Here is a 9651-nt window from a genome sequence, read left to right on the forward strand (position 1 = left end):
TCGTGGTGTATTGTGTTATCTGGGCAGCCATCGCCAATTTGAGTTTGCAACAAGGAGACAAACAATTGTGGACCATTTTATTGAGCAGTTGCATCGGTTACCTGCTTCCAAATCCCTCCCTGAAATTCTCTTCCAACGGGAACCACGGGAACCTTGTGTCCAGTGCCAGTGTCAGTCACCACTCCAATAACAATCAGAACCCCATTTTGGGCGGAGACACGCCTCTGACGTCCACTAACCCCTCGGACAGCCACAGAACTCTGGAATTATGAGTCACGAAAACCAATTTTACTTAACCTTACCCAGTGACAGTTCCATGGAAGTGTTTCCCAACAACACGTTGTGCTGTTACACGGCCAAATTACCTCAGGCCATCCCCTTAGATCACGAAGCCCATAGGGAAGTGGCTTTAGTAGAAATGATTCACCCGACCCAAGTCCTCAATGTCCTTCCCAATCAAAATAAATTTGATGTGGAAGTTCATGACGAACAATTGCAACAATCGATGGATAACCATGGCAAATATGACAAGAAAACCCCTGGCACAAAAAATCAACGGTACACCACCTATCACTTGTTCATTCCCCCAGGCTATTATTTTAGTGGTCAACATTTGGTCAACACCATAGCCACCAGGTTTAATGGCGTGTTTGGGAAAGCTTTGGAGGATGCCAAAAGAGGTGTCGTCACCCTGGAGTACCACAAAACAGTTCGTCGCTTCCTGATTAAATTTCCTGAGTGGCGTAAAATCATGTCTTTCTTATTTTGTCCTGAAATGTTTGACATGTTGGGCGGAGACATGGAGATGAGAAAGAAATCTGAGCAAAAAGGTGAGCTAGCAGTGATTTACGACAACGAGTCTTTTAGCAAGTTCTTTCGTACCCCAGTAGAACTGAATCAAGGACTGAATTTGATGTTCGTGTATTCCGATGTGGTGGAGTACAACGTGGTCGGACACACCTCCGTACCGTTACTGCGTGTCATTCCTTTCAAAGTGGATTCTGCCGCGAACGCTGACGAGGAAGGTGGAAACACTTACCACGTCCACCGCGAATTTGTCCATCCTCACTATTTGCCGGTCAGCAAGTCGTATTTGGATACGGTCAACATTACTATAAAAGGAGATTTGGGACAAAATATTCCATTCACCAAAGGAAAAGTCACGGTGAAACTCCATTTTCGAAAACGGTTCTCTCACGACTCGTAAGTCATGTATCCAGTGTACCGAGGGGTTGCTCGACAGCGAGGACACGGTTTAGGAGATATGCTGAAATCGGCCTTTCGTTCGGTGGCCCCGGTGTTGAAACCGATGGTGACACGCGGATTGCACGCCTTGAAAGATGCGGCACTGACGCAAGGCAAAGAATTTCTCCAAAATGTCATCATCGACAAACAAAACCCTAAAGAAGCCTTCATGAGGGCAGGCAAAAATGTCTTGCTGCAAACGGGCAAAGACATTTTAGGCCGACGAGACACACCTATAAATGCCCTGCACGCTACCGAGTCAGGCATTCAGCAAGGACAAGGCAGAAAGAGACGACGAAGAAAACACCCTTTCACCAGACTTCAAGCTAGAAATGCCAAGAAAAGAAGAACCGTTCGAGACTTAGACGTTTTCGATTATTGAGAAAGAGACAAAAAATGATGCACCGAGAGTCTTGCGCTTGTTCCAAGACGGAACTGGATCTGTTTGCCATGCCCCCCACCATGATGACGATGCAAGAATCCCAATGGGTGGAATTTCACCCCGTCTCCTCATCGACAGCCTCAGCTTCCATCGAGTTTGAAATCAAAGGACAGCCCGAAGATTACATCGATCTGAATAGCAGTTACTTGTACTTGAAAGTCAAAGTTATCGATGAGGATAATTCGCCCCTAGATGGCGATGAGGTAATAGCTCCCGTCAACAATTTCATGCATTCCTTGTTTAGCGGAGTGGACTTGTACTTGAACAACAAATTGGTCAGCAGCAGCATGGATACTTACCCTTATCGAGCGTACCTGGAAAATCTCTTGACGTACGGAATAGACGCCAAGAACACTCATCTCAATGCCTGTGTGCTATGGGAAGCTGACGATGCAGGCCAGTTTGAAGAATTCGAAACTAATCCAAAGAGTACAAACAATGCGGGATTTGTAGAACGAAGAGACAGAATCAAAGATGGACAGAGTTTAGAACTAATGGATCGTTTGCATTTGGACATGTGGTTGCAAGAGAAATATTTGCTGAACGGGGTGAATGTCCGCCTGAGACTGAATCGTAGCAGTGCCGCTTTCCATTTGATAGGTAGTACCGCTTGCAAAACTGTCATCGAGGAAGCCAGGCTCTACGTACGACGCGTGGAAGTGTTACCTAAAGTGGGTAACGACATCAGTCAGACGTTGAGCAGAACGACCGCCAAGTATCCCATACGACGCGTGGAAGTGAAAACTTTCACCATTCCCAAGGGACAGCGATCCATGATCGAAGATCATCTGTTCCAAGGACAGCTACCCAAACGTTTAATCATTGGTATCGTCGAGAATGAAACCTTCAACGGAGCTATCGCTAAAAATCCTTTCAACTTTCATCATTTTGGCGTGTCCAAGATCGAAGTCAGTCGCGATGGCAAAACCTTGTGTACCCGACCTTTCGAACCTGACTTTGAGAAGAAGAATTACTTGAGATCGTACTTGTCCCTGTACGAAGCCACGGGACAGTTAGGAACCAACACCAGTCACGGCATTACGTACGAAGATTACGCAGGAGGCTACGCTTTGTGGGCTTTCGATTTCACTCCAGACCAAGGCAGCGACGAGGGATATTTCCACCCTATAAAATCTGGCCAGATTCGTGTGGAAATTCAGTTTGCAACCCGAATCCCTGATGTAACGGTGAACGTCATCCTGTATGCAGAATTCGATAATACCATAGAAATCAACAGTTTGAGAGAAGTCATTATAGATTACTAGAAACCATGGAAGATTGTTATCCCTCTTTACCTAGTGGAGAAACTTTGGACATGAAATGTAAGGAGACTGTGGAAGAAGAAGTGATCATGATGAAGTTGAGATGGCCAGAACAAGACGCCCATTTAGTCTCCTGTTTTGCCAAACACTTGGTCGAAAAAATGACGGAATTCATCAAGAAAAATTGCTATGGATGTCAAAACGATCATCCCAGTCAAATTCAACACGATAAATGCCTGATGTTGAGCCAAGAAGAAAAATTGGACGAGTATCTGGACGAAGCTTGGAGTCTCATCTCGGACAAAGACGTGTTACACCAGTGGTATAAAGACTTGCGTGAACATTCCTGTCCACCATTAACCACTCAAGAGATCCATCGTAGCGAAGCTCTCCTGAATCAGAGTGAGGAGACGAAAAGAAGAAACGGTTATTTGTCAGACATTTTCAAGCAAAAAGTCAGGATCGAATTGACGACTTATTATTACCTGTGAAGAAGAAAACAACACAAATGGATACCTGGGATCTTTATTACCTTTTGAACCACAGTTCGTATACGGCTTCTTGGAATCCTGTCGTCTGTGCTAAAGATGAACTCCCTCATCGCAAACCTCAAGACCATCAAGCTTACGTGATCAACACGGACGACAGTCATCTCCCATGAACCCACTGGGTAGCCGTCTACTTTCCTCAAGAAGAATGTGTGGAATATTTCGATTCGTACGGATTGCCCCCTTTGGAAGACGATATCATCGACTTTATGAGAAGAAATGCTCAGACCACCCGATTCAATAATGTGAAATAATTACAAGGCACAGATTCCTTGGTGTGTGGACAGTACTGTGTGTATTTTCTGCATCATCGCAGCCTGGGCTATTCCTTAGAACATTTAGTGACTCATTTTGATCCTCGTTCTTCTACTAGAAATGATGTGAAAGTAGATAGATGGTTTTGTGACCATTATGCTTATCTTTTGTCTCAAGCTAGGAAACGTAGTGTCCATCAATGGCCTAATGACTTCCAACAGTGGAAATCACAATTTCATTCACAACGTTGTCAGCCCTGTTTAAAGTAGACTGTAAATTGAAAAAAAATGTTTGTAATTTGAAACAATTGCTCGATGTTATATTGTTGGATTATTGTTAAAAATGTTAGAGTTGTTGTTTAGTGTTAAGTGATTTTTGAATAAAAAATGTTGTGTTTTGAAAAAAATGCCTTTGTCTTTTGTTTAGCTATAAGAATGTTGGATTGATGCTCTTTCATTTCTTACTATCCCTCTCATGACACTCATTGAACGTTGCGACTCGAAAACCGTGTGGGGGATGTTTTCCTTCACGTCCGCGCTTTGACTTTAAGAACTGGGTTGATTCCAGTCTAACCATCCATTATCGACTCATCCTCCTACGAAGATGTGCTCCAAACTAGCTAAGCTAAACGAAGCCTACGTGAATTTGCATAGGGTCAGACACAGTCTGATACCGAAGCCAGAAGAAATAGAGAATGTGAGAATGTTAAAAGTCACTGAAGACCTGATAGAAGAGCTCTTCAGAGAAGAAGTGAACAGGGAGAAAGAAGAATGGACAGAGAAGTACAGACTTCAGAGACAGCATCAACAGCAGCAACAACAGCAGCAGCGGCAGCAGCAGCAACCTGAACCTGACAGAGGCTTTGTCGATTGTCGTATCGACACCAAAGAGTTCTTCTTCTCTTTCCGAAGAAGCAGACCTATCGCCAGAAAGTCTATCCTCAGAGGACATCGCATTCTTAGAAACTAAAAAAAGATTGCCATAGCAAACAAAAAAAAAACAGCCCTTTTCAGGGCTACCCAATACTCTAGAAAAGAAATAACGATAAATTTGCCAATGTGTGTAGGTAGAGTAGTGTGAATATAAACACTAACTCTTTTTTAAAAAATGTGAGGGTATGTGTTTGTGTGTTTGTGTTTGTAAGTGCTCAAGTACGTTGGTATGGATAGTAGATTAAAATGATGTCTTTATTTGGTGTTTGAGATGTATATTTGGGGTTAGATTGGATTGCTTTGCGTATGTGGATAGTCTATTGAAGTGATTTATAAAAAATTTTAAAATAGTGATGGGTAGCATAAAAAAGTGAGTGAGTGTTTCTTTTAGGTCCGCGCGTTGTTTTTTTGGTCATGATCTAGGTAAGATCAATTTTATGTTTTTTAGGGGGATGTTTTCCTTCACGTCCGCGCTTTCACTATAAATTGAAACTCGTTCGGCAGTCTAGCTTCCCTTGTTGATTGATCAACACAAGAATGAATAGCAGAATAAGCAAACTTCTTGAACTCCAGATACATCTGGAATATGTCAGGCGCCTGTTAAATGAACTGGCCGCGGAGGCTATAGTAGAAGAGGAAAGAATAAAGAAGGAAGAGGATGAGAGAAGACAGAGGGAAGAGGAGGAAAATAAAATAGGAGAGAGGATGTCGTACAATATTCCCGAGACGGAGGATTGGGGTGCTGAAGCGAATCATCCTCCCTCTGCGCTCCCCAGAAGAAAGGTGAAAGGAGACTGGGGAAGAAGATGCGTGTGTGGCGCCAGGCCAGGAAGGTGCCATCATTAGATAGGTGCATCTGGAGTTCAAAAAAACAGCCCTTTTAAGGGCTACCCAATACTCTAGAAAAGAAATAACCATCAATTTGCCAATGTGTGTAGGTAGAGTAGTGTGAATATAAACACTAACTCTTTTTAACAAATGTGAGGGTATGTGTTTGTGTGTTAGTGTTTGTAAGAGCTCAGGTATGTTTGTGTGAATAGTAGATTATGGGTTTCTTAGCGTATGTGGAGAGTATAGTTTGGGTTTTATTATATGAAATGAGAAAGTAGGGGGATGTTTTCCTTCACGTTCGTGCATTGCTTGGTCATGATCTAGGTATGATCAATTTTATGTTTTTAGGGGATGTTTTCCATCACGTCCGCGCTTTCAGTATAAAACTAACAGTGTTGGCCATTGGAGCCCATTCTACGGAATAAGCAAACAAGAAGATGCCAGCAGCTTCAGCTTTATACAACGATCTTATGGGAAGTTGGTATTGGATGGTGGATGGATTGAGTGTAGCAGAAAGGGTTGAACAGGAATGGAGGTATGCAGTGACAAAAGACTTCGTCTCAAGACAAGTAACCAGCCTCCACTTATCCGTAAATATTGTAAAAGAAATGATAGAGGATGAGGAGAAGAGAATCAGAGGTTTAATTAACCCACCGTATGTGAAAGTGGGTAAGTTAAAAGAAGCGATAGTTCATGTGACGAGTGCAAGGTGCTTTCTAGAAGACATTGTAGAATGGACAGATTGGTGTTTCGCGAAGTGGGGGTTAGAAAAACTTAAGAAAGCGGAAGAAGTAATGAGGAATGTGCTGACCGAAGAGGTCAAGAAGATCAAAGAAAAGTGGTCAAAGGAAAGAAAAGAAGAAGAAAATAGAAAAAAGGAAGAACTAGAAAAACTAAACGCAAACTGGATGAAAATCCAAGAGAAGTTCCGGGCCATGGGCCACCCGGACTGGATGCCGGAAACAGAAAAGAAGAAGAAAGGAATGATGGACAAAATAAGAGGATGGTGGAAGAAGTTAAGAAGTTAAAAGAAGAAGAAGAGGAAGAAAAACCCAAAGGCCCTTTTCAGGGCCACCCATATTTCTCGAAAAGAGAATGACTTTTCAATTGCCTACCCCTTTTTTTTAAAAATTTTTTTTTTAAAAAAATCAAAAAAAATCCCATGTTCAATTCCCCTTGTCCCTAAACAAGCCCAAACTCTATTCCCCATGTTAAATTCCCCTTGTACGTAAAGTGGCCCACGATTTATTCCCATGTTAATTCCCCTTGTACGTAGATTTGCCCACGATTTTTCGCCATGTTAAATTTCCATTGTACGTAGATTTGCCCAGAGGGGTCTGTAATGCTAATTCCCATTTTACGTAGGGTGCCCCCATTAACTACTCATTATTATGCTTTAATTAACATTGCTACCGACCGTACGATTGTTTTTATTTTTCCATCGCTCTCTTTCCCCTTTCCGTTAATTGGTTTGTCTGTAAATTTTACAGAGAGAGAGAGAGAGAGAGAGAGAGAGAAGAGGAGGGGAAGAGAAGCGGATTGGACCAAAAGAGTTTTCAAATGAAAATGTGTAACAGGACTAATACGAGTAAAACGCAGGGAGTAATACTATTTTGTTCGTTATTTTCTTTATGTCGTTAATGATTAACCTGTGGAAATTCATCACTGATCTAAATAGTACAGAAGCGATAGCCTACTGTTGAAACAATGTTTATGTGTGCGCTATATGTGCCATGGGCGGATCACAAATTGATATAACAACATTATTGATTCTGACACTCATTATCGAGGAGGACATTATTCAAATATGGTTCTGCTATTTCTCGAACTAAACAAGAGATGGACCGGTAATTCACGCTTTTACACATACTCTACATTCATTTATTTGCACACAAAAAATCTTTCTTACAACACATCTCACCTTTGTGGCTTTTTACTTGTACTGTTTTGTTTTTCTTTGGTTTTTTTTGTATTCACCTTTACTGAACTTTGCTCACATGTGTAGTGAGTAGACCTCAAGACTGTTTTGGTATCTCATATATGTTTTTGTGATAGTGATGTTTTCTTTGAATTTCTCTTACAAGCTAGGAGTTTGATATGATAATCTTCAAGCGTGGGACCAATTTTTCTGAAACTTATAGTCCTTGCGCCAACACTGTAGAAATTTTTATTTTGAGCTATTAAAAGGCCGTATCTTGAATGTTATGAATGAATGCGTTGAAAAATTTGTGAATTGAAAACTTTCATGTGGAAATTATAATTGGGCAAGTTTAACATACATTTGTATCATCATCTTCAAAGTAGATTTAGACTCTATTTCAACTTTGTGAGGAGTGAAGTTTGTACAGCTCAAACAGTGTACAGATTTCAAGTCGGAGACAACATGGGAAATAACTTGAACAACTACTTCAACATAACAGTGGAAGGAGGAGTGGGCAACAGAGGTTAGTAGGACACCACCCACCGGGGTGCCAATTAGACTTTGGTAGCAGCCGACACCGCCATATGCAGGCAGATATAGTAATAACTCTGCAAGTAAAGGGATATAAAGTGGAGAGTATCTCTGCAAGTAAGGGATATAAAGTGGAGAGTATATATGCCCTTCTTAATGGGGGTGGGGTGTATCTTCTATCTCAAGAACAAAAAGCCAATGCTCTTAATGGGATAAATAGAAACCAAGGGGCAAAGAGCAACTATAAGTGAGGCCACCCATAACTAGAGAGATTGGGCTGAAATAAGTATATATCCATATGTCAGACTTACCAATCGAGATAGATACTATGTAAATCGTGAGAAAAATAGAGAACAGGAAAAACATGCATCAAAAACAAGCAATACCTTCCCTCACGAAAATGAGATAGGAGAAGAGGAGAGAGAAATGCTTGAGGTACAGGAGGTTACTTCATAAACAATGCAATCCAGCATAACACCGTGAGCAACATAGAAGACCCTTACCGAGTAATATTAACGAAGTAGTGCCAGAGATGCCTCAGTCTCAAGTATCAAGTAGCCAGACGGGGAGCATAAGTGGGCAACAACTCTCAGCAAATGTTCCCCTTACAGTTGGGACGTATGAGATTCAAGCTACAAGTAGCTCAACTGTTTTCGCAGGGAAAAGCACAAAAGGTTATATAGATCACCAAAAGGACCTGGAGTGGGAAGACTTCAAGGGGGCAGTCCCCCTCACGAAATGCCATTCGCCCCTAGCAGAAGTAGAAGCGAAACTGCTTCTACAAAGGAAATAGTATGTATTACAGGATGTATCACATAACAGTGGGAAAGTATCCTCTGACGAGGACGAGGAGTGGTGAGAAACTTCCACGGAAGGTGAACTGCAACATGATGGGATACCAGAGGACTCAATTGGCCTCAAACACCTCAACTCGACCCAAGCTGTAAAAGAAAGAAAGAGACGAAATCAAATTCAGGGGAATGGACTCAAGAGGGGGACCAAATCCCGCAAACATATCAAATTTAAAACACCCAAAACAAAAATCCCTCCTCCAAAAATAACAATATTAAGTTACAAGAAAAAAGGAAGATAAGGAAATAGAAGATAGGGTCGACGGAAACGCGGAGACAGACGGAATGGAAAAGGACTCGAATGATGACCAATTGGAAAGCAGGGCAATGAAAACATGGACGGACAGAGGGAAACTGAGGAACAGGAAAATATAAATAAAGATGAAACGAACGATCTGAACAAATAAAGTGATACAATTGTGGAAACATCAGACAATAGAACTGAACAAATGATCACGGCCGTGCTGCAAGGCCGAAAAGAATTATAATTTAAACAGATGGGTTCTTCCGGGTTTCTAAAACTTCCCCGGCTGAAAGCAAACGTGCACAAACAAACATACACCTACTTCTCACTTAAAATTCTACCATCGAGTTCTTGCGCACGTTTATTGGGCATTATGCGCACTTTGAGTAAATAGACACATATACATTTTCCTTTGTGCCCTTTCGAGAGAAGTCAGGGCTTTTTTACATTTTGCCCCCACCCCCCTTAACACCTGACCTGATCGGACCCATGTAACTTGTCTTCACTGCTCAACTTAGTCTATCGCATGATTTGTTTCTTGGGTTGGATATCTGTTCTACATCAGCAGTACCAACATACTTCACTATAT

Source organism: Sinohyriopsis cumingii, chromosome 12 (genome assembly GCF_028554795.1).
Source record: "Sinohyriopsis cumingii isolate HCF-2022 chromosome 12, ASM2855479v2, whole genome shotgun sequence".
Classification (NCBI taxonomy): domain Eukaryota; kingdom Metazoa; phylum Mollusca; class Bivalvia; order Unionida; family Unionidae; genus Sinohyriopsis; species Sinohyriopsis cumingii.